Below are 24,319 nucleotides of genomic sequence, written 5' to 3'. Positions count from 1 at the left end.
GAATCCCACGGACAGGGGAGCCTGGTGGGCTGCCATCTATGGGGTCACACAGAGTCAGACACGACTGAAGCGACGCAGCAGCAGCAGCAGCAGCAGCAGCAGCAGCAGCAGCAGCCGGGGCTATATTGGAGAAGGAAATGGCAACCCAATCCACTATTCTTGCCTGGGAAATCCCATGGATGGAAGAACCTGGTGGGCTACAGTCCATGTGGTCACAAAGGGTTGGACATGACTGAGCACACATGCAAATGCGGGGGCTATATATATATATATTAACTATTGCTATTATTATTACTTTTATTCCTTAAATACTATATTCTCTAGACTCATACTTTTTTTTTTTATCATTTATAGATAGAAGAGTGTCCAAAACCTCTGGAGGAATGCCTTTGGGGTAGAAGTATTTTTTTTGTTTGTTTGTTAGAGTGCTGGGACTGTTTTTAAACAACTTTACTGAGACATAATTCACATTGCATCCAATACACCCATTTAAAAGTACACAATCTGATGGCTTTTAGTACATTCACAGTTACGCAGCCATCACCATAATCAATTTTAGGACATTTTCATTCTCCAAAATGGTTCCCAACCCGACAGCTCTCATGTCCTGATTCCCCTACCCCTGAGCTGTAATCAACTGCTCATCTACTTTATCTCTTATATTTTCCTATCTGGATATTTCATATAAATATAATAATATAACACGTGGTCTTCTGTGACTAGATTATTTTGTTTAGTATTATGTTTTCAAGGTTCATTCATGTTGTAGCATGTTATAGTACTACATTCCTTTCTAGGGATGAATAATATATTCCGCTGTATGGTAGACTGCAATTTGCTTATCCATTCATCAATTGATGGATATTTGGATCATTTCCACTCTTTGCCTTTTATGAATCATGCTGCTATAAATATTTGAGTACAATTTCTGTGTGGACATGTTTTCATGTCTCTTGAGTGTATGCCTTGGAGTGGAATTGCTGGATCATATGATAATTCGATGTTTAACATTTGAGGAACTGTCACCTCTTCTTCAGAGCAGCTGCACCATGACCTGAATGGAAAGGAAGTCCAGAGGGAGGAGATATATGTATATGTATATGTATGGCTGATTCATTTTGCAGTATAGTAGAAACTAATGCAATGTCATAAAACAACTGTACACTGATAAAAATTAATTAAAAAAAATCACACTGAGATACCACTTCATACTTATTAGGACAGCTGTAATCAAAGTCAATAACAAATGATGGTGAGATTGTGGAGACAGACAGACCCTCGTACACTGCTAGGGATATTTTGATGCAACTAAATACCCTTGATTTCATAATTTTTTATTTAACATAATTTGAAAACTATATTTTCCTTTTTTTTATTGTGGTATAGTTGATTTAAACATAAGTTTAAGTGTACAAAATAATGATTCAAAAATTTTTAAATATACTCCACTTATAGTTGTTATAAAATAGATTAAAATTTTGTACCTTTATATAACTCTCCTCCTTGTCTGCTCTCATTATCATGAATATATTAATGGGGGCAAATTTTGTATCAGTTCAGTTCAGTTCAGTTGCTCAGTCGTGTCCAACTCTTTGCTACCCCAGGGACTGCAGCACACCAGGCTTCCCTGTCCATCACCAATTCCCGGAGTTTACTCTAACTCGTGGCCGTTGAGTCAGTGATGCCATCCAACCATCTCATCCTCTGTCATCCCCTTCTCCTCCCACCTTCAATCTTTCTCAGCATCAGGGTCTTTTCAAATGAGTCAGTTTTTCGCATCAGGTGGCCACAGTATTGGAGTTTCAGCTTCAACAGTAGTCCTTCTAAAGAACATTCAGGACTGAGTTCCTTTAGGATGGATTGGTTGAATCTCCTTGCAGTCCAAGGGACTTTCAAGAGTCTTCTCCAACACCACAGTTCAAAAGCATCAATTCTTCGGTGCTCAGCTTTGTTTTTTTTTTTCTCTTTATTTTTATTATTTTTAATATAAATTTATTTATTTTAATGGGAAGCTAATTACTTTACAATATTGTATTGGTTTTGCCATACAGTGACATGAATCCACCACGGATGTACATGTGTTCCCCATCCTGAACAGTCCTCCCACCTCCCTCCCCATACCATCCCTCTGAGTCATCCCAGTGCACCAGCCCCAAGCAAGCTTTCTTTAAGTCCAACTCTCACATCCATACATGACTACTGGAAAAACCATAGCTTTGACTAGATGGATGTTTTTCAACAAAGTAATGTCTCTGCTTTGTAATATGCTGTCTAAGTTGATCATAGCTTTTTTCCCAAGTAACAAGTGTCTTTTAATTTCATGGCTGCAGTCACCATCTGCAGTAATTTCGCAGCCCAAGAAAATAAACTCTGTCACTGTTTCCATTGTTTCCCCATCTATTTGCCATGAAGTGATAGGATCAGATGTCATGATCTTAGTTTTCTGTTCGTTGAATTGTAGGCCAACTTTTACACTCTCTTCTTTCACTTTCATCAAGAGGCTCTTTAGTTCCTCTTTGCTGTCTGCCGTAAGGGTGGTATCATCTGCATATCTGAGGTTATTGATATTTCTCCTGGCAATCTTGATTCCAGCTTGGTGTTTCTCATGATGTAGTCTGCATATAAGTTAAATAAGCAGGGTAACAGTATACTGCCTTGACATACTCCTTTCCTGATTTGGAACCAATCTGTTGTTCTGTGTCCAGTTCTAACTGTTGCTTCCTGATCTGTATACAGATTTCTCAACAGGCAGATCAGGTGGTCTGGTATTCCCCTCTTTAAGAATTTCCCACAGTTTTTGGTGACTCACACAGTCAAAGGCTTTGGCATAGTCAATAAAGTAGAAGTACATGTTTTACCAGAACTCTCTTGCTTGTTCTATGATCCAGTGGGTGTTGGCAATCTGATCTCTGGTTCTTCCGTCTTTTCTAAATCCAGCTTTAACATCTGGAAGTTCATGGTTCAGGAATTGTTGAAGAAGGGCTTGGAGAATTTTGAGCATTACTTTGCTAGCGTGTGAGATGACTGCAATTGTGCAGTACTTTAAGCATTCTTTGGCGTTGCCTTTCTTTGGGATTGGAATGAAAACTGACATTTTCCTGTCTTGTGGCCACTGCTGAGTTTTCCAAATTTGCTGGTATATTGAGTGCAGCACTTTCACAGCACCATCTTTTAGGATTTGAAATAGCTCAACAGGAATTCCATCACCTCCACGAGGTTTGTTTGTAGTGATGCTTCCTAAGGCCCAGTCGACTTCACACTCCAGGATGTCTGGCTCTAGGTGAGTGATCATATCATCATGATTCTGTGCATCGTAAAGATCTTTTTTGTTTGGTTCTTCTGTGTATTTTTCCCACTTCTTAATATCTTTTGCTTCTGTTAGGTCCATAAAATTTCTGTCCTGTACTGAGCCCATCTTTGCATGAAATGTTCTTTTGATATCTCTAATTTTCTGGAAGAGATTTCTAGTCTTTCTCATCCTGTTGTTTTCTTCCATTTCTTTGCATTGATCACTGAGAAGAGCTTTCTAATCTCTCCTTGCTATTCTTTGGAACTCTGCATTCAAATGGGTATATATATTTCCTTTTCTCCTTGGCCTTTTGCTTCTCTTCTTTTCACAATTATTTGTAAGGCCTCCTCAGACAACCATTTTGCCTTTTTGCATTTCTTTTTCTTGGGGATCGTCTTGATCCGTCTCCTGTACAATGTCACGAACCTCTGTCCATAGTTCTTCTGGCACTCTGTCTATCAGATCTAATCCTTTGAATCTATTTGTCACTTCCACTGTATAATCATAAGGAATTTCATGTAAGTCATACCTGACTAATCTAGTGGTTTTCCCTAGATTCTTCAATTTATGTCTGAATTTGGCAATAAGGAGTTCATGATCTGAGCCACTGTCTGCTCCCAGTATTTTTTTTGCTGACTATATAGAGCTTCTCCATCTTTGGCTGCAAAGAATATAATCAATCTGATTTTGGTGTTGACCATCTGGTGATGTCCATGTGTAGAGTGTTCTCTTGTGTTGTTGGAAGAGGGTGTTTGCTATGAGCAGTGCGTTCTCTTGTCAAAACTCTATTAGCCTTTGTCCTGCTTCATTCTGTGCTCCAAGACCAAATTTGCCTGTTACTCCAGGTATTTCTTGACTTCCTACTTTTGCATTCCTGTCCCCTATAATGAAACGAACATCTTTTTTGAGCGTTCTAGAAGGTTTTGTAAATCATCATAGAACAGTTCAACTTCAGCTTCTTCAGTATTACTGATCGGGGCATAGACTTGGATTACTGTGATATTGAATGGTTTGCCTTGGAAACGAACAGAGATCATTCTGTCATTTTTGAGATTGCATCCAAGTACTGCATTTCAGACTCTTTTGTTGATTATGATAGCTACTCCATTTCTTCTAAGGGATTCTTGCCCACAGTAGTAGATATCATGGTCATCTGAGTTAAATTTACCCATTGCATATCCTATAGCAATTCAGTTCCTTCAACTTGTTTGTCTTTCTGTTTTAGCTAATATTATCAGTCTCTTTTTTTGATGTCACTGTTTAAGCATGCCTATTTCTTGGTACCAGGAAAAGTATGCAACATCCTATAAAAAAGTGTCTTAGATTAAAAAAAAAACTACTTTGCAAGTGAGAAAACCTGGTTTGAATTTTCAAAGACATTCTATGAAGAGGGAAGCCTCTGAACTGGATGGTTAGAAACTGCTACTCTCTCACTTCCACATTCACTGTGTCTGGCAGTGATGTGGTACGTATTCCAAAGGCCTGGCAGGATCATATATTTGATTCACTTTTTAGATTTTGGCCACAATAACTATATTGTAAGGGACAATATATTAATTAATTTTGCTGACATATTTTGCTCACTTCCCAATATCAATGAATAACTTATGTCTTTTCAAGTCTTTTCTGGGACAGTGGGGAAGAAACAATGATCCCAAAATATTAAAGCTTCCAGGAGTCAGGCAGGGAGGCAGGATCTGTTTACTCTGTCTAGTGCCCTGCATACAGAGGCCAGGAGCAACATGCCATGATTCCTTATGTAGTTTCTTTTAATATTTTATTTTGTTCTATTTATTTGACTGTGCCAGGTCTTAGCTGTGACATGCTAGATCTTTAATTGCGGCATGCAGGATCTAGTTCCCTGACCAGGGATTGAACCCAGGGCCCCGCTTTGGGAGCAAGGAGTCTTAGCCACAGGACCACCAGGAAAGTCCCTCTTTTATAGTTTTTAATCACACATTGTTAGAACTATTGGAATAGTTTGTCTGTGCCTGTTTTCTGACTCCCTAGGTTTTCTCTAGCAATTGGATACTTACAAACTATATCATGGCCCTATTGAACATGTGGTTTAGAAACACACCAATATATGCTTTTAATTCGATGTTATTTCTATTTTCCTTCACATATACTTGGCATCTTTGTGGTGTCCTTTGGTCATTTTTTCCTACTTATATTTTACACCCTCACTTCTCTAACACTTTACTAATTGACATCTTATTTGCCTGGATGCAGTTAAAAAGTCACAGAAAGTTGGGAGGGGCTTTCCTCATGGCACTTAACCATGTGGAAGTACATACAGATCACTGTGTAGCCTCAGAAACTTTTGAACACTGAATGTACAAAGGATACCATTCTTTTCTAACTTTGCTTTAACTTTAATTTGGGACTTGACAGAAGAGTACTCGAAAAAAGAAGAGAAACTTTTTCAATTAAAAAAGTTAACTGGAATGAGTTAGTGGAAGGTTTCAAAAAATTACATACCAAATATATATCTTCTATATCTCTGTATACCTTTTTACGTTGAAATCACATCAAGAGGTCAGTAGGGAGGTAAACTGAGCACACTCAACAATGTTTTCCCTATTATAATTAATCCCACACTTACTGTGTTCTCCTTTCTCTTACATAGACTGTGAATCCTGGGGGGTTGATGTCAATACTGAGAGCAAATAATAAGGCTTTTTCTTTCAGGCTAAATTGACTAGATACATATGCTTTTGGTGGTCTTTCTTTTTTTAAATTGGCCTATTGGAGAAGGCAATGGCAACCCACTCCAGTACTCTTGCCTGGAAAATCCCATAGATGGAGGAGCCTGGTAGGCTTCAGTCCATGGGGTCGCTAAGAGTCAGACATGACTGGGTGACTTTAATTTCACTTTTCACTTTCATGCATTGGAGGAGGAAATGGCAACCCACTCAAATGTTCTTGCCTGGAGAATGCCAGGGACGGTGGGGCCTGGTGGACTGCCATCTGGGGTCGCACAGAGTCGGACACAACAGCAGCAGCATAGTTGCTTTACAATATTGTGTTAGTTTCTGTTGTACAATAAAGTGAGTCAGCTATGTAGACTTGTGCTTAGTTGCTCAGTCTTGTCCAACTCTTTGTGACCCATAGGGATCTTCTTGACCCAAGGATCGAACCCGGATCTCCTGTACTGGCAGGTGGATACTTTATCTGCTAAGTCTTCAGGGAAGCCCAATCAGCTATATATATATATATATATATATATATATATATATCCCCTCCCTCTTGGACCTTCCTCTCTTCCCACTTCACCCATCTAGGTCAGCACAGAGCACTGAGCTGAGCTCTCTGTGCTATACAGTATGTTCCCACTAGCTATCTATTTTACACAGTCTCTTTAACCTAGGAAATTTTGAAAATTAATTATTTTGTCTTCCCCATTCAAGTTATATTCCAGAAATAATGAATTGTGGATTCCTGTTAAGAGTAAATCAGTTACCTTCGTTAATGCATCTATGAAAAATCTGATATTGGCAAAATTGATATTTGGCAAAACTAATACAATTATGTAAAGTTTAAAAATAAAATAAAATTAGAAAAAAAAATAAAATAAAATATATACTGATGGGAAAATGCACATATTATTTAAATATACCTATGAAATACTTCAGTTCAAAATTATTTTCAAAATATTATTATTAAAATGAAAAGAATGTATAATCATATATATTAGACTGTAAAATCTATATTGATTTAGCAATAACAAATAAAATAGCAATTTTTGAAAAAAAAATCTGAATAATAATGAGTACATTGGTTTCAGATATAGGGTACTATTTCTTAGTTATCAAATTCTGATCATCAGATCCTAACATTGGTTAACAGCTTTATGATGCTATGGCAGATGCCCTGAGCAGATAATTTTATGATTGTGGTTTTTATCTATTAAATATGTGAATATATGTAGAAATGAATTAAATCACACAAGATTCTGTAGTATATGACAACTCATAATACTTTATATTTTAGGTTTAATAGCTAAGCTTTGTTAACTGTATATGAATCTATTTTCCATCATAAGAGTGACTGTTTGAGAAAAGAGAATCTGTCTTACTTATCTTGACCTTCTTACTGTTCATAACATAATGAATTTTATATGCTAGCTACTCCCTAAATGTTGGTTAAATTGATTAATTAAAACAAGGGAAAATAGATTAGGCTAGTCCATTTGACTCATCTTTTTAATTCTTAAAGTTGATGCTAACTAAAGTATGTGGCTTGGATATGTGGTCAAATGGAGTTTCTAATTGAATTTTTCTCCAAAATTTAGACTCCCTTTGTAGGAGCACAACCTGCCCTAGTATATACATAGTATGGATCAGACTCGGCTTCCCTGGTAACTCAGCATTAAAGAATTCACCTGCCAATGCTGGAGACTTGGGTTTGATCCCTGTGTTGGGAAGATTCCCCTGGAGAAGGAAATGGAAACCCCACTCCAGTATTCTTGCCTGGGAAATCTCATAGATAGAGGATCCTGGCAGGCTGCAGTCCATGGGGTTGCAAAGAGTCAGACACGACTTAATGATAAAACAAGAACAAATGAACCAGGCCAGAACCCAGCTCCTCTGTAGGAAGGCACATATCTAAAAGAGAGCTCCAGAAATGTCTGTCCTAAGCTTGCTTAGTTTTCTTTTTTCAAATTCAGCAATCATATGTGAAATATACTGAAATATTATTTTACTAGCATTGTCTCTGTAAGGAAACGTGAAGCCAGTAGGTAGGTGAGAAGCCTGAGACTCAGAAAGGTCAGGTACTTTGTTCAAGGTCAGAAGTAGAAAGTAGGTCTGAACCTGAGCTTTCTAATACTAAATCAAATTTTTTTTTTTTTTTTAAGAATCCTTTAGAATAGGGTGAAGAAGAACAGCAAGGAGTTGTTCTACACCATAGTAGGAAATAGCTGGTTCCCCAGCAGGGGGAAGCTGAGTAAGTAGACTGGGGCTCCTCACAGGGCCAGACAAAGGTGAAGACAGTCTGTATGCTCTGTCTGCTACTAAGTAGGATGTTAAGAGAGTCGAGTCCACACAGGGAAACCAGAGACAAAATAATTGAAGCCATAGGATTTTTATCAAGTCCTAGGACATGGTTATGACTCCTATAAACCTTGCTTTTGCCGTTATGTCTTTACATTCTTTTTTCAGTGCAGCCAATCTTTACTGGCAGGTGTTAAGAGTTAAAAATCCAGAGGGATGGGAAGGGAGGTGGGGCGTGGCTCTCCTTCCCTCCTTGAGGACTCTGTAACCAGGCCAGTAGAGTGGAACCACTTGACTACAACTACTTTGCACCCAGCACCCTGTAGAGAACAAATCCCAAGCATGAGGGCTCCTCCTGAAATGGGGGGAGGGAGCAGCACTCTGGCAGGGGCATGGACTGTGTCCCACCTCAGGCTGCTTGGTTCCTGCCTACCACACCCCTCCACAGCCTGGGGTAGGGGTATTAGGGGACTGAGCTAAACCTGTGCCTTTCCAAATCTAGGTGTCTGCTTCATACCTCTGCCTCATTACTTTTTTTCCTACCTCTACTGAGATGTACTTAGATGACATATGTTATCTAAGTTTAAGGTGTGCATGAATGCATACTAAGTCACTTCAGTCGTGTCTGACTCTTTGTGACCCTATGGACCATAGCCTACCAGGCTCCTCTGTCCACGGGATTTCCCAGGCAAGAATACTGGAGTGGGTTGCCATTTCCTTCTCCAGGGGTTCTTCCCAACTCAAGGATCACACCTGCATCTCTTATGTCTCTTGCATTGGCAGGTGGGTTCTTTACCACTAGCAGCACCCGGGTATTTGATACACACATGTATATTATGAAGCTATTGTTACAATAAAGTTAGTTAACATCACCTCACATAATTATCATTTTGTTGTAGTTATGGTGGGAACATTAACGCTGTACTCTTCCTAGCAACTTTCAAGTATACAATATGATATTCTTAACTATAGTCACTGTGCTGTACTGTAGATCCTCAGAACTTACTCAGCTTATAACTGAATCTTTGTACTCTCTGACCAACATCTCCCCATTTCCCCCACTCCTCAGCCCCCGGCACTGCCACTCTCTTCTCTATTAGTTCAGTTCCACATATAGGTGAGATCACACCATATTTGTCTTTCTCTATCTAAATTATTTAACTTTTAGCATAATGGCCTCAAGATCTATCCATGTTGTCACAAAAGGCAGAATTTTTGTCTTTTTTATGGCCAAATAATATTCCAGTTTATATATATACATTTGTGTGTGTGTGTGTGTGTGTGTGCACACATGCACATTTGCACCTGTGTGTGGCACATTTTCTTTATCCATTTGTTTGTGGTGGGCACTTAGGTTGTTTCTATATCTCAGTTAGTGTGACTGACACTGCAGTGATCTCAGGAATGCAAATATCTCTTCCAGATATTAGTTAACTCTTCTTTGGTTATATACCCAGAAGTAGAATTGCTGGATCATTACAGCAGCAGTTCTACTTTTAATTTTTTTGAGGAACCTCCATACAATTTTCCATAGGGCTGCAGCAATTTACAGTGCCATCAACAGAGTGCCACCAGGGCTCCCTTTTTTCCACATCCTCACCAGCATTTGTTATCTCTGGTCTTTTTGATAATAGCCACTATACTTCTAAAATTTATATTTCATGACATCAGCATTTGAAGATTTTATACTTTAATTTAAAGTAATTTAAAATGTTTCAAGATTTTTGTTAATTTTTAATAAAGATAGAAATTCATTTTGAGGTGTAGAAGAATCTCATACTTGGTAAGATGTGACTGAGCCTAGATGTATTGTTGCCTTGAGCTCTATTTACTCACATCTCATAGTAATGTCTAATGCCTTTGTAGAATTTTTTAAAAAAACAAGAGAAATGATGGCTTCTATGTTACTAACAGCAGTGAAAAGTCCATTAAAACTAACATTAATATTAAAGCTCCAATGTTAATGTTATTGATTATAGTAGTAGATGGAAAATACAAATGATTGTATTATAACATGTGCTAAGTCACTTCAGTCGTGTCCATCTCTTTGTGACCCTGTGGACTGTAGCCTGCTAGGCTCCTATATCCATGGAATTCTCCAGACAGAAATACTGGAGTGGGTTGCCATGCCCTCCTCCAAGGGATCTTCCAGATGCAGGGATCAAACCCACATCTCTTTAGGTTCCTGCATTGGCAGGTGGGTTCTTTACCACTAGTGCCACCTGGGAAAGCCCATCTTGTGACATATCCCAAGGTATACTTGTTTGTGTGTGTCTGTGTGTCCACAGATGGCTGTGGGGTATGAGGGTAGGAAAGCAGCAGTGAGGAGTTATTGATCAGTATGCCATGGTCTGAGCTTCTATTAACCAGTTTAGGCAAAGATACTGAGGTACTGAGGCTTTACTCAAATAGAGAAAGTGGATGCTGGTATAACAACTGGAAAGCTATCAACTTTATTGAAATAAAATCTTGCCTATGGGAAAGAAGGGAAGGAGATGAATTTGAGTCCTTGTGGGAGTAGAATCTACTAGAACTGATAATTCAGTGTGATTGTAGAGAAGGGGAGACAGGATTGCTGACTCTGGCTTTGAGCTGAGTCTCTGACAGAGGCTGCTGTATTTACTAGAAAGCTATGAAACCACGGGCATGCTGAGGATGATGGTGGGGAGCTAAGAGGAGTCAGAAGTTCTGAGCTAGAAGTTCTGAGTCAGAAGTTCTCTCTCTGAATGTGTTTCCTGTATCGGCTGAATACAGTAAGATCTATTAACTGGATAACAGTCAAAGAAGGAAGTATCTTAAATGTTCCCTATACTCAAATCATGTTTCCAATAGTTCTGCTCTAGTATTATTGAGCTGCTGTCATCAGCAAAAAAGGAAATCTGTTGAAATGGCAGAATACCTCTGTATTTTGAGTTTAGGACCCCTTTGCTCCCATTATATTTTCCTGTGGTATTTTGAAAGTTTGGAAGAATTAGCTTATGCAAGAAAATTTAACTGAGGACTTTTTTTCCTTCTATGCTTATCAAAGTTAAAAAGAGATTTCCTTTTTCATTATAACTCTGAGGGATAATTAACTCAGGGAATAAATTTGGGTTGTTATCTTCTATTATATGCTGATTTCAAACTCTATTGTAATTCTAGAATTCTGAAAATAATGATATCACAATTATGCTTAATGAATGTTAAGAGTATAGTACTCTTTCCAGGAAAAGAATAGGGAAAAAACCAACAACCAAATGGGAAAAGCAACCTATTAAAAGATTTCCATTGTGTTTGTGAGGTATTTGATTAGGCTTTTGACTAGTTCACTGCTTTTCCTCACCCAAGTATCTACAACTGAGCTTTCGGCTTTTCGGAATGTCTTACATTTTTTATGCAGATTAAAAACTTGAATCTTCCCTATTAGCTCAGTTTTTACTCCTTAGTCATAATGTAGAAAACATCAAAATCTCACAAGGGAAATATGTGAATCCTGCATGGAACTTGGGAATAATGTTATAAACAAATTCATAGCCAAGAACCCATTGTCATATTTCAAACGCAGAATTAATAACCTGTTCCAATAGCACACATGCTATTTATCAAGTTTTCCCCTGAGGCTACTTTCTGTCTTTCACTTTCTTGTCCCTGAATTATTGAAGAATTTTGGAAACTGGAAAAAAAAAAGAAAAAACTCACTCTACCACATTTTTGGAATTACTCTTGAGAATTTATAACCTTGGCAAAGGTTAGTCACCTTCAGCCACTTTCTCCCTTGGGCTCTTGGTGAACGAGTCTGTTTTGCATTTGGCTTTTCTTTCCTCAAAGGTTTATGTAATAAACATAACTGTCTGTATTACTCAGATAATAATTTTTTAAGGATTTAATGTTGTTGTAACAATAAGCAGAGTCATACAAAATAAGTACAAAATATATTGTTCATACTTCTGCCAATTCTAATTTTTATAGCTCTTATGTTATATAATTATTCTCTTGATAACATAATATTTATATATTAAACAGATATATTTTTGTATTTCTCTTTTTATTTAACTTTAGAACATTTTATAATAATACTAAATAAAAATATTAATCACACATGAGACCTTTTGAAATTTAGCCTTCTTGGTATAATTAACGATATGTTTGCTTAATAAAGTTAATAATTATTTATTTGCATAGAATTGGGTCTTGTCGTTTGGTATTATATAAAAGTAATTGATAAAGCAAATGACTGTTGAAATTTTCTTCTTCTACATTTCAAAAAAATATTACTTGAAGTATGTCTGTGGGGTACATAATGAAGTTATTATTACATCAGGTAATTTTACCCTAAATAAATGTACTGAACACTTACTACCTACTAAGCACTTTTCTGTGTTGGGACAAAGGTATTTGAAGAGTTCTCAGTAAAGATGTCATCTGCTTTTGATTTCTGTGCTACATAATTGTGAAATCCATATTACAATTCATTTAGTGTTTTAAAACTTCAGTGTATGTCTAATATTGTACAAGACAAAATTTCCCAGTGCTTTTATTTTGTTTCATTTTTTTTAACTTAAGATTTTAATAGAAGACGGAAAAACACCGAATGTCTTATTTTGTAAAGGCATCTGCATCATTTAGTTAAAAAAATTAGAAGAAATGTCAAGAGATAATTTATGTTAAAACTTGCTGGTTATTGAAACCATTATATATGTACATTTAGAAATGCAGCCTATTAACATCTTTGGGGATCATATTTTACAAGTTGTTGCTTATTGCCTAAGTCTAAATAATGGCATCTTTCATATGGGAAATCAAATTCTCATCTACTAACCATAGAAAGGCTGACCTGCCATTCAGTGGAGAAAAATGTGGATCTTGGATCCAAATAACAATAATAACCAGAATTAGAATCTAGGACCCAATATTTACTAACTATCTGACCTAAGTAACCAAATCTGAACCTCTGTGTCCTCATGCTTTAAACATGTATTATAATAGTCTATCTTATAGGGTCCAGAGAGTGAGGTCATGAATGTCAAGTGTTCGGTAAGATAACCTACCTAGAATATGGGAAACGCCCACTAAATGATGGCTCTTCATTTCTATAAAGCTATTGTAAGTTCGTAAATACAAAGACTCACCATCAGATACCCCATTACACTCTTAGGGGAGGACCCTTTGTGACAGAGGGCAGGCATTTACTGAATGGCTGGCCAAGTAAGCCGTGTAGTGTGTGATTAGGCAACAAAATGAAACTATCTGCCTCTCAAGGGGTTCAACACATGGCCCTGGCCTCTTTATTATTGTTCATAACTGATTGAGTAGTAGTATACCAGGTGAAGATTCACTGATGTTTTAATTTATATCTTATATTAGTTTTGCAGTATGTTCTATTCATGATGTTAAATCACACGATGGTCCATATACTTGAAAATGTGGTTGTAGCAACATCTGAGAAAGAGAATCAGGTTAAATTTAGCAGCTTAAATTGCCAAACTTGGTTACCTTCTTTGACCCAGGGTATAATTTAAGCCAAGTTAACTTTACACTGTAAAAAAGTATGAACTAATGGTGCATATCAAAGCAAGTCCTTCAAGAAGAGATAGTGCTACCTTTTCCCTGATTTGAGAGAAGCAAGAGTGGGAGGGCAGAGTAGAGAGTCTCTTGAGATATGTATGCAAGTTTGCTTCCAGCTAAAAGTTAATGATCAGTTGCCTCGATTCTCATCTCTGAGCCCTGAGAAGTAGCACACTCGTGTTCTCTGTCTATTCAGGTAACTTTTAAAGTATACAGCTTGTACCCATGTTAAGCTATACTTTAAATAATAGACATTTTTTATTCTTTAATATCAATTGATTTCATGTTCTAAGTTTAATGAGAGTGAAAGAGTCTGCAATTGTTGGCTAATAGAAAATGATTTTACTTTTGAGTGGTACTGGGTTAAGGGTAATGAGGTATTATTCTATGCTTATATTATATAAATAGATTTTTAAAATGTTTTTATGAAACTAACTGTTATCATTCTTAAATCTCTTGGCTGAAAGATGTATTAATCACACTTAATTAATACAGTACATTATATAGTCAGCCAAGTTGTCATTAGTTAAGAAAATTTTAAACTTTATTTAACATTGGAATTTTGAAGGAACACTGAATCTTTAAATAGTAAAATTTCATTTTTACTTGATATTAGATAACAATATTGGAAGTAATCTTATTTTTCTCATTCTAAATCATAATGTTTATAAACATCTATGTGTACTTTGCTATAAAACTGTAAAAATGAATTGGGTTTTATTATAGGGCTTAGGTAATTTATTCCCCAAATGTTTGGAACTATATTATGGAAAGATATAAAGTTATTGTGTGTGATGCTTCTGTATATTTATATGTAATTAAAGACATTGGCTATTAATTTTACAGTTTGAAGGCTGGTTTCTCAAAATAAAAATATCTACTCTATACATTTACAGTGTAATCATATTCTGTACTGAGTTCTCAACATAAAGAGATACATTTCTTAAGCCACTGGAGCTGTAACTTAGATGAATGTATTTTCTGTTCTTTCTAAAGTGTCTGGCCATTTTTATCTTTATTCAGCAAATATCCAAGGTCAAAAAAACCTTTTGGTTGTATTTAGGCTCACATGATAAAGACAAGTAAACATCAAAAGCTAAGTGTAATTGTGGTACTACTTATGCAGTTTTCTATTTACATTTTTCTTGAACTGAAATTAAATGTCAGACAGTGATAAATGATTTTGCTATTGAAATTGGGAACTCATAGAAACCTTGAAGAATCATCACATTTTATATATGAGAAACTGAATCCAGAAAAGGAAAGTAAAAACAGCTATTGAAAGTTTTGGGACTGGTAACAAAAACTCTATTTACTGGGTGACAAATAGAGTTAATGATTTCTTAGGCAGTGTTCATGTTGTTTTTGAAAAGGAAATCATTTTTAGTCCTCAATATGTTTCAATTTGGAGGAAGAGCTAAATAAATACTGGCATTTAAGGTGTAGTTGTGCAGTGATATTTTCCAGATTCACCATAAGTGTGGCTGAAACTTTTGTTATCAATTTATTATAACTTATATAATCTGTGTCTGTATATGAATTTGCTTAGGTATGTTTATGTTCTCAAAGTTAGAGAAAATAGTTTTGTAACTTCTCCTTTTGATACACACTAAAGCCATTCTGACAGGTTCATAATTTGTAAGTTAAATATTCAGATGGCTGAAGTTTCACTAATTAAGGAAATACTAAATATGAGTAAAATCAGATATGCAGATATATATGAGGCACCTTCATTTAAAGTTTGAAACAATTTGCACACAGTCTAAAGATAAAACATTTTTTGATTATGATCAAAAAACCAAAGTTTGAGCTCTTAGCACATTTTTCAATTAATCTTTTATAATAATAAAATATGTTTATATTCAGAACTTGGCTTGCAATGATTAATATGTAGACAAGAGTCTAATTTACTGTGTCCATAGGATATTTACTTACTTCTCACTTTTCTACTGAGAGTATGCAAACCAAATTACCATCAAATAGTTTGTCTCTGTTCCTTTAGTTCGTTATCAGATCTACTCCAGAAACTGCTGAAAATGTCACCAAGGTCCCTTGACAGTTACCCATAAATATCAACACACAAATATATACAAACACACATGCACACACACACGCACACATGCATACAGACACATAAGATCTATCTAGGGAGGAAAATAGAGCATCAATGCTTTCAATTCCATAAAGGATGTAGGTGTTGGAAAACTTTGCTTAAAATCCCTGAAACACAGTTAACTTGCTTTGCCCATTATGGGCAAATCACATAACTTGTAAGAGCCTCTGTGAAGTAAGATATAAATGGAGGTTATAGCTTAGGGCTTCCATAAGGAAGCATAGGGCTTCCATCACTTGTTTAGTTTGAGAATAATGTGAACTTAAATAAAAGTAGATTCTAAATCTTTATTGAGCACTTCCTAAGCCTTCGGTTCAAACTAGGTGGCTTGAAATACAGAAATGTATTCTCCCTCAGTTCTAGAAATAAATAAGTCTGAAATAAAGCATTGGCAAGGCTTTCTTAGAATCTTGTGGAAAAGGATCCTTCATTTCCTCTCCCACCTTCTGATAGACGCAGGTGTGACAGCATGTCCAATTTATGCATCTGTGTTCCTATGGCATTCTCCTTGTGTTTGTCTTCATGTGGCCATCATCTTATAAGGACGTGTGTCTTATTGAATTAGAAGTCCATTATGCTTCAGTATGCAGGAGACGCAAGAGACACGGGTTCAATCCCTGGGTCAGGAACATGCATTAGAGTAGGAAATGGCAACCCACTCCAGTATTCTTGCTTAGAGAATGCAGTGGACAGAGAAGCCTGGTGGTCTATGGTCCATAGGGTCACAAAGAGTCGAACAAAACTGAAGTGACTTAGCAAAGCACACACACACGCATGCACACATACTTCAGGATGATCTTATCTTAAAAATGACATCTACGCTGGCCCTATTTCCAAATAAGGTCATGTTCTGAAGTTTTGAAGATTAGGACTTAAATATATCTTTTCTGAGGGACACTGTTTAATCCATAACAGTTTGCATTTTGATACTCCCCAAACCCACATCCTTCCCATGTAAAAAATATGTTCACCCAATCCCAATATCCTCAAAGTCAATCACTGCAGTATCAACTCTAAGTACCAATTTTATCTAAATCAGTTTTGGGTGAGGCTTGGCATATAGTCCAGCCAGGGAAAAATTCCTCTCCATCTGTGGACATCTGAAGCCTGGAAAACAAGTATTCTTGTTTCCAAAATACAACAGTTAGACAGATATAGAATAGGCATTCCACTTTATAAAGGGAAAAATTGGAAGGAAAAAAGGACTGCTGGTCCAAACTCTAAAGGGGGTTTTCAACTTAGCTGGACAAATTCCATTAGGTTTTAAGACTGGAGAACAGTTCTCTGTGGTCTGGTGCTCTGTCCTCTAGACCTGATGGGGTGGCCCCTCCCCTTAAGCCCTGCCTTTTAGAACAGGGGGTGGGGGTCCACCCTTTGGAACTGAACTGGTCCTTAGCTGAGGCATCACCCTCTGTGGTTCTTCCTTCAGAGTCATTCTTGCTTGATTTCATCCTATGTCTTTCAACAGTGTTTCTGCCTTGTGCAATTCATGGGGTCCAAGCCATCAGACTAGAAGGTTCTCCACAGATCTTTTCTGGATTCCTGCATCTCAGCCTCTGGCTTCTGACGAGTTGCTTGATTGGATCCATGAGTCAAGCACCTAGTCCCTTTAGTAAATGGTTGTTCTGCACAGTTTCCAGAGCACACTATCTGGATAGGCTGAGGATTTTTCCAGTCATAAGTTCTAGTTCCTTCTTAAAAATTTATGCTTCAACTTTTGTCTAATCCCATTTTACTATCCAAGACAGGGAGTGGCCAGGCCTTGCCTCCCAGTTGGTTAGAAGTGACAACTTCAGCTCTATGTCCAGTTTCATCACTTAAAATTTTTACTTTCTACCCAAAAGAAGAACACAATTCAGTCAAGTTCTCTGCCACAAGGTATCTTTCCTTTGGTGACCAATAACATATTTTTTATTTCTATCTGAAACCTCAGCAAAGACATCTTCAACATTCATATTTCCAGTAATATTCTGGTCAAGACAATCTAAACGTTTACAGTCAAGATCCTCAGAATTATTCTAGCCTCTATCCATTACCCAATTTCAAAAGTAGAAAAAGTGAAAGTTACCCAGTCGTGTCCAACTCTTTGTGACCCCATGGGCTATATCCTCCCAGACTCCACTGCCTATGGGATTCTCCAGGCAAGAATACTGGAGTGGGTTGCCATTCCCTTCTCTAAGGGATCTTCCCAATCCAGGTATCAAACCCAGGTCTCCTGCATTACAGGCTGAATCTTTACCATCTGAGCCACCAGGGAAGCCCACCCATTCCAAAGCCACTTCCAAATGTTTAGGTATTTTTTATAGTAACATTCCATTTCATGGTACCCCAAATTTTCACCATTCTCCAGAGAGACAATCATCAAGAGATTCATTTCAAAGACTTGGCTCATATGATCATGAGGGCTGGCAGTTCTGAAATCTGTAGGGCAGACTGGCAATCCATGTAAGAGTTGATGTTGTAGTCTTGAGTCCAAAGTTCATAGGGCCAACCAGCAAGCTGGAAACAGGCAGGATTTCCATGTTACAATCTTGAGGCAGACTTCTTTCTTCAGGAAATCTCAGTTTTTGCTTGTATGGCCCTCAGTGGATCAAATGAGGCCTACCCGTATTGTGGGGGGTAATTTTCTTCACTGGAAGTCAATTGATTGTAAATGTTAATTACATCTACAAAATACCCTCACAACAATATCTCAACTAGTTTTTGACCAAACATCTGGGCGCCCTATAGCTTAGCTGAGTTGATATATCAAATTAACTGTGAGTGGTGGAACGTATAGGATAAAAGATATGGAGAAGCGTTTGATTTTTTTTAATGCAAAGTGCCTCTTTCTTCTTGTCACTTTTTTTTCAGTTAAGAGAGTTGACTGGAAATTTTCTAGGAAAACTGTAATTTCTACTTTTTGTCTTTTGCCTCCTGAGTCTTTCTTCCTTCTTTTATGACTTATTCTCAGTGTGATATAGGCTGCTTAGAAGGTCCTGGAGGCTTGACTGTATCCATGTGTGGTAAGTCACTTTAGTCATATCTGACTCTTTGCAACCCTATACACCATAGCCCTCCAGGTTCCTCTGTCCATGGGATTCTCCAGGCAAGAATATTGGAGTGGGTCGCCATGCCCTCCTGCAGGGGATCTTCTCAAACCAGGGATTGAATCCTCATCTCTTATGTCTCCTACATTGGCAGGTGGGTTCTTTACCCTAGTGCCACCTGGGAAGCCCCTTGAATCTGTAGAGTAGAGACCAAAATCCATGTATAATGCATTTGTCTATCTCCTACCCATCCAGGTGGTTCTGTTAAAATAACTTGAAGATCATAACTGTTCTTTGTAATATAACTTTTCATTGTCTACCTGCCTCTACCTCTCTCTCATTTGAAATTGCAATACACACTGCAGCCTCAGGGCCTTTGCATGTGTTCTTCTCTCTTCCAGGATCTCTTCCTTCATTCAATTTTATATTGTATACTGACACTTAATTTTGATTATTTGTTTAAAAGTCACTTTCTCAATGAGGTTAGCCCTGTGAGGTGTTCCCTAATGAACAGATTTAAAATTGCAACTTCCTACCCCTAGTTTTTCATTACTTCCTTTTGGGTTTCATTTTACTCCATAAAGGTTATCATCATGAAAAATGCCTTTCATTTTACTTACTGTTTCTTCTTTTCCACCTGTTTTTCTACTGGAAAGTAAAAAACCGTGAGAGCAGCAGTTCCCATCTGTTTTGTTTATCACTTATTCACTGTGCCTGTAATAGTGCCAAGCACATGTACATAAAATAGTTCCTCATTGAATAATTAAATTTTGTCTTAGCTCAAATGCCAGTGCTTCATAGATGCACTTCATAGATGGAGACCTATGCTTTTCTCTTTTATTGCTCCCCTTCTCTCCTTCCCCGTGCCCTGTAATAAAAGCCTTTCTGGGACTTCCCTGGTGGTCCAGTGGTGACGACTTCACCTTCCAATGCAGTGGGTGTAGGTACCATCCCTGGTCAGGGAGCTAAGATCCTGCATGCCTTGTGGCCAAAAGACCAAAACATAAAACAGAAGCAGTATTGTAACAAATTCAATTAAGACTTTAAAAACAGTCCACATTAAAAAAAATCTTAAACTTGAGATTTATCATTTTCATTCATGGTTTTGTATTATTATTGTATATAAATGTTTCATATATAATATTTTATGAAGTTTTTATTAGTTATCAGACCTCATATTATTGATATATTGAATTAGTCTTTTTATTACATGCTTTGTTTATTTGAGGTGGTTCACACATATAAGTTGAGCTCATCCAGTTTAAATCTGTATATTCCATTCTGTGAATATACATACTTTATCATTCTCCTATTGATAGACATTTAAATTCTAATTTTTAAACTTTTATTTCCATGCTGCTATAAACATTGGTTTACATGTCCTCTTATGCACAAACATGCACATCTAAAAGAGAAATTGATGATTGTAAGATATGTATAACTTCAACAAGCAGTTTTTTAAGTGTGGAAGAGTAACCACTGCTCCACATTGTGTGCTTGTTTGGAAGCTATAGATACCTAGGATGTAAGCCATGGAGTAGCTTGATTTGATTTTTGTTGCAAAGTTCTGCCTGTGTCCCTTTGGCTCCAATGTTAAAAAAAAAAATGTCTCAAGTGGTGATAGGCAACAGGTTTATTTTTTCTTCCTCTGTCAGAAGGGATTAAAGAGGGTACAGAAGATAGCCCAGACCAGCACCTGGCCTGCATCAGTGAGTCAGTTTTATTTGAATTCCCTGGGTCTTCCTGGCAGTGTGCGGGCTTCTCTAGTTGTGTGTGGGCTCTAGAGCGTGCAGGCTCAGTAGTTGCTACACTCATGAACTGACCTGCCCCGCAGCACGTGGGATCTTAGTTCCCCGAAGAGGCCTCGAACCTACACCCCCTGCATTGGAAGGTGGATTCTTAACCATAGGAAAGTCCCCAAGCCAGGCTCTCATGTCTTCCACTTTGCATGGAGCCCTTTGAGGCCCTTCTATCATGCAGAAGATGAACTTCTGCTTCATTGACTGATTCTAGCTCCAGATTCCAGCAGCCTCACTGTTTGACCACACTGTGCTTCTGACAATGAAGATGTTTATTGTTGCTCTTGTTACTATTGGTTAGTTATTTAATTTGGTTTTCTCTTTGAGATTTAATTTTTTATCACCATTATATCCAATGCAAAGTTACAGAAATAACTTGATCTAGGGGCTCACTTTTTACTAGAGTTGTTCAGTTCAGTTCAGTCCCTTAGTTGTGTCTGACTCTTTGCAACCCCATGGATTGCAGCACACCAGTATTCCCTGTCCATCACCGACTCCTGGAGCTTATTCAAACTCATGTCCGTTGAGTCGATGATGCCATCCAACTATCTCATCCTCTGTCGTCCCCTTCTCCTCTTGCCTTCAATCTTTCCCAGCATCAGGGTCTTTTCAAATGAGTCAGTTCTTCACATCAGGTGGCCGAAGTATTGGAGTTTCAGCTTCAGCATCAGTCTTTCCAATGATTATTCAGGACTGATTTCCTTTAGGATTGACTGGTTGGATCTCCTTGCAGTCCAAGGGACTCTCAAGAGGCTTCTGCAACACCATAGTCCAAAAGCATCAATTCTTCGGTGCTCAGCTTTCTTTATAGTCCATAACTGAGACTAAAGTGGTTGGCATTTCTGTATTGTAACAAAATAGATCTGCTTTGTGTTCTAATTGTGTGGGTTGCAAAAATGACATTATTGTATAAAAATCAAAGAGCCTTATTTATATTCTTACCTAGATGGAAGGCTGTAGCATCTCTGTACTAATACGGTTTTGTGGGATTAGTTTACAACGGTGCTAGGGCTTTAATTCAAAAGCAGTTTTGGATCTAGTCTGGAGAAGGAAATGGCAACCCACTCCAGTACTCTTGCCTGGAAAATCCCATGGATGGAGGAGCCTGGCAGGCTACAGTTCACAAAGAGGCAGACACGACTGAGTGACTTCACTTTCTTTCTTTTGGATCTAGTCAGCTATTTGAACCAAAGCTTTAATAAAGCTGTGGAATTCTGCACTATAAAGCATAAAGGAGTTGACTCTGACTTGGGATATTTTGTAAGCAATAAGTTTCCATTTCTATTACTGCTTTCATAAAATAACTTAAAAGGCTCTTTTTTAATTTAGGAATTTTGAGCAGTGTAATAATCATGTCAGGATGATATCAGACATAATCCTCCCACATGTAATAAACTTAACCTGTTGGATAGAATTTCTAGCATTTTATATCTGAGTGTAGAAGAGCAACAACCAAAAACAATGAGTTAGTTTTGGCATAAGTAATATTGAGCTGTTCTTTCTGAGAGCAATTGGTAAATAGATTCACTTATTTCTTGATACTAATTCCAGAATATACCAGTAGGACCATGTCATTAACTTAGAATAAATGCTGAAAATGAGACTTGTGATGTAGAACAAAATTAAACCTAACTCAGTAAGGAGATAGCTTGTGTTACTTTTAAACTAGAACAGTTGCCAGTGAATATGGGTATTTTTGGTCTGCTAGTGATCCTTATTAAATTTTTTTAGCAATAAAACATTTCATATTAATGCTTAATAAATACATTTTTCTCTTCAATGTAGGCTAAAATCATAGAAATAGTGAATAACTGTCTCATATAAATAGTGAATAACTATTCACTAATAGAAATAGTGAATAACTGTCTCATTTAGGAGGATATTGGTAGCAATGAAGAAAATATCACAATATCCATTTCTCCCCCATAACACTGAACTTAATGTTGAAAATGCTTTGTAAAGATGAATATTTCATTTAGTGTATCAGTTCTTCAAATGGCTTCAGTCTCTGTTGGACTCTGCTATGACATTTTCTGCAGCATCATTGGTTGTCTGACAGAGTCAACTTTTTCCATTAGCTGTCTAAATATACCAGCATCTCTTTTACTAGGAACCTTTGCAAAATATTCTTGTCGGGATCATTTTTCTCATTTCTTTTCACTTCACTAAATCATCTCATTATTCCAGACTCAACCAAAATATATTTATGATCTCCTCAGCTGGTTTAATTGTACTTCCAAGTACAATAGTTATTATCATAGACAAGTTTTTCTCAACTAAAGTTTGATGAAAGAAATTAAACCTTTGATAAGAAAATTAAAGCTAATGCCTTAAGTCCTGCAATGGATTGAATTACCTCCCATGCACTGAGATGCATAATATTTATGTAATATTATTAGAACTCAGAAAATGGTCACTCAAATCACTGTCTGTGTTTCAAATAACTCCAGCTGAGAAAAGTTGCCACAGATTATTATAATTTTCCTTCTTATTGTTTGCTATCTCCAAATAATTGTATATTCTGTGAAGTTATGGACCACATCTTGTTCCATCATGGTAGCCCTAATGCTAACACTTAGAACTCCATGTAGGAGTTGCTTGATAAATATTTGTGAAACAAATGATAGAAAGAAGTTTCTTCTGGAAGGACTTTGATGAAATAAAGTAATTTATATCACAATATCCAAGGAGAGATAATATGAACCCAGGTCATGTATGAATTAGTGTTGATATTTGAAGGATCTAGTCAGGTGGGGAGAGTGGTTATAATCTATGGTTATAGTCCTGAGCTCTCAGGTTATTTTATTCATGAGTTAGCTAGTCTGGGTCAGCAAGAATGAAAATGAGTAAGGCCACATGTCTCATTATCCAGCAGGCTAGTGAAGGTTCCTTTCAGAGTAGTGATGACAAGGGTTCCAAGAACAGCAAGAGAGGGGCTCAAATGGTATTCAAGTAACTACTAGTTTTATATTTGCAAGTATTCCTTTAGCCACGGCATTATGGACCGAATGTTTGTGTCCTCCCCAATTCATATGTGGAAGTCTTAACCCCCCAAGTAATGGTTTTAAGAGACGGGACCTTTGGCAAGTAATTAGGTTATGAGGTGGGAGATCTAGTCTGATGGAATTATTGCCCTTATATGCGGAGGCACCAGAGAGCTTGATCTGTCTTTGGCTGTATCCATGCACTACTGTTAGATAGCGTCACTAACTCATGGTTAGATAGCCTCACCAATTCAATGAAATGGAGGACAGAGAAGCTCACATGCTGCAGTCTATAGGGTCAAAATAGTCAGACATGACTTAGTGACTGAATAAGAACAAATGCACCAAGAAAGGCAATGTAAGCACACAGTGAAGAAGCAGTTTTCTGCAAATCAAGGAAAAGGCTTTCAGTGGAACCTGACTACACTGGCATCCTGATTACAGCTTCTAGCCTCTAGAAGTGTGAGAAAATAAATTGTTTAAGCCATCCAATCTGCCACCCAATATATGATACTGTGTTATGGCAGCCCTCATAGACTAATACACACAGCAAGTCACATGGCCAAG

At 37.3% G+C, this 24,319-nt stretch overlaps 1 protein-coding gene across 10 annotated transcripts in view; it reads left to right on the top strand.

The window, feature by feature from the left end:
• SLC16A7 (solute carrier family 16 member 7) overlaps positions 1–24,319 on the top strand; it is a 200,899-nt gene that overhangs the window by 70,479 nt on the left and 106,101 nt on the right. Inside the window, exon 1 of one of the 10 annotated variants that reach the window (XM_005206691.5) lies at positions 13,885–14,023. The exons of the other annotated variants lie outside the window; for them this stretch is intronic. The gene's annotated coding sequence lies outside the window, so the exon portion shown is untranslated. Of the gene's footprint in view, positions 1–13,884; positions 14,024–24,319 lie in introns of those variants that run through there. 10 annotated transcript variants of the gene reach the window in all.

This window comes from Bos taurus, chromosome 5 (genome assembly GCF_002263795.3).
Source record: "Bos taurus isolate L1 Dominette 01449 registration number 42190680 breed Hereford chromosome 5, ARS-UCD2.0, whole genome shotgun sequence".
In the NCBI taxonomy this organism is placed as follows: domain Eukaryota; kingdom Metazoa; phylum Chordata; class Mammalia; order Artiodactyla; family Bovidae; genus Bos; species Bos taurus.
Note: the sequence above shows the minus strand (reverse complement) of the source record. Positions and strands in the feature narration are given on the sequence as shown.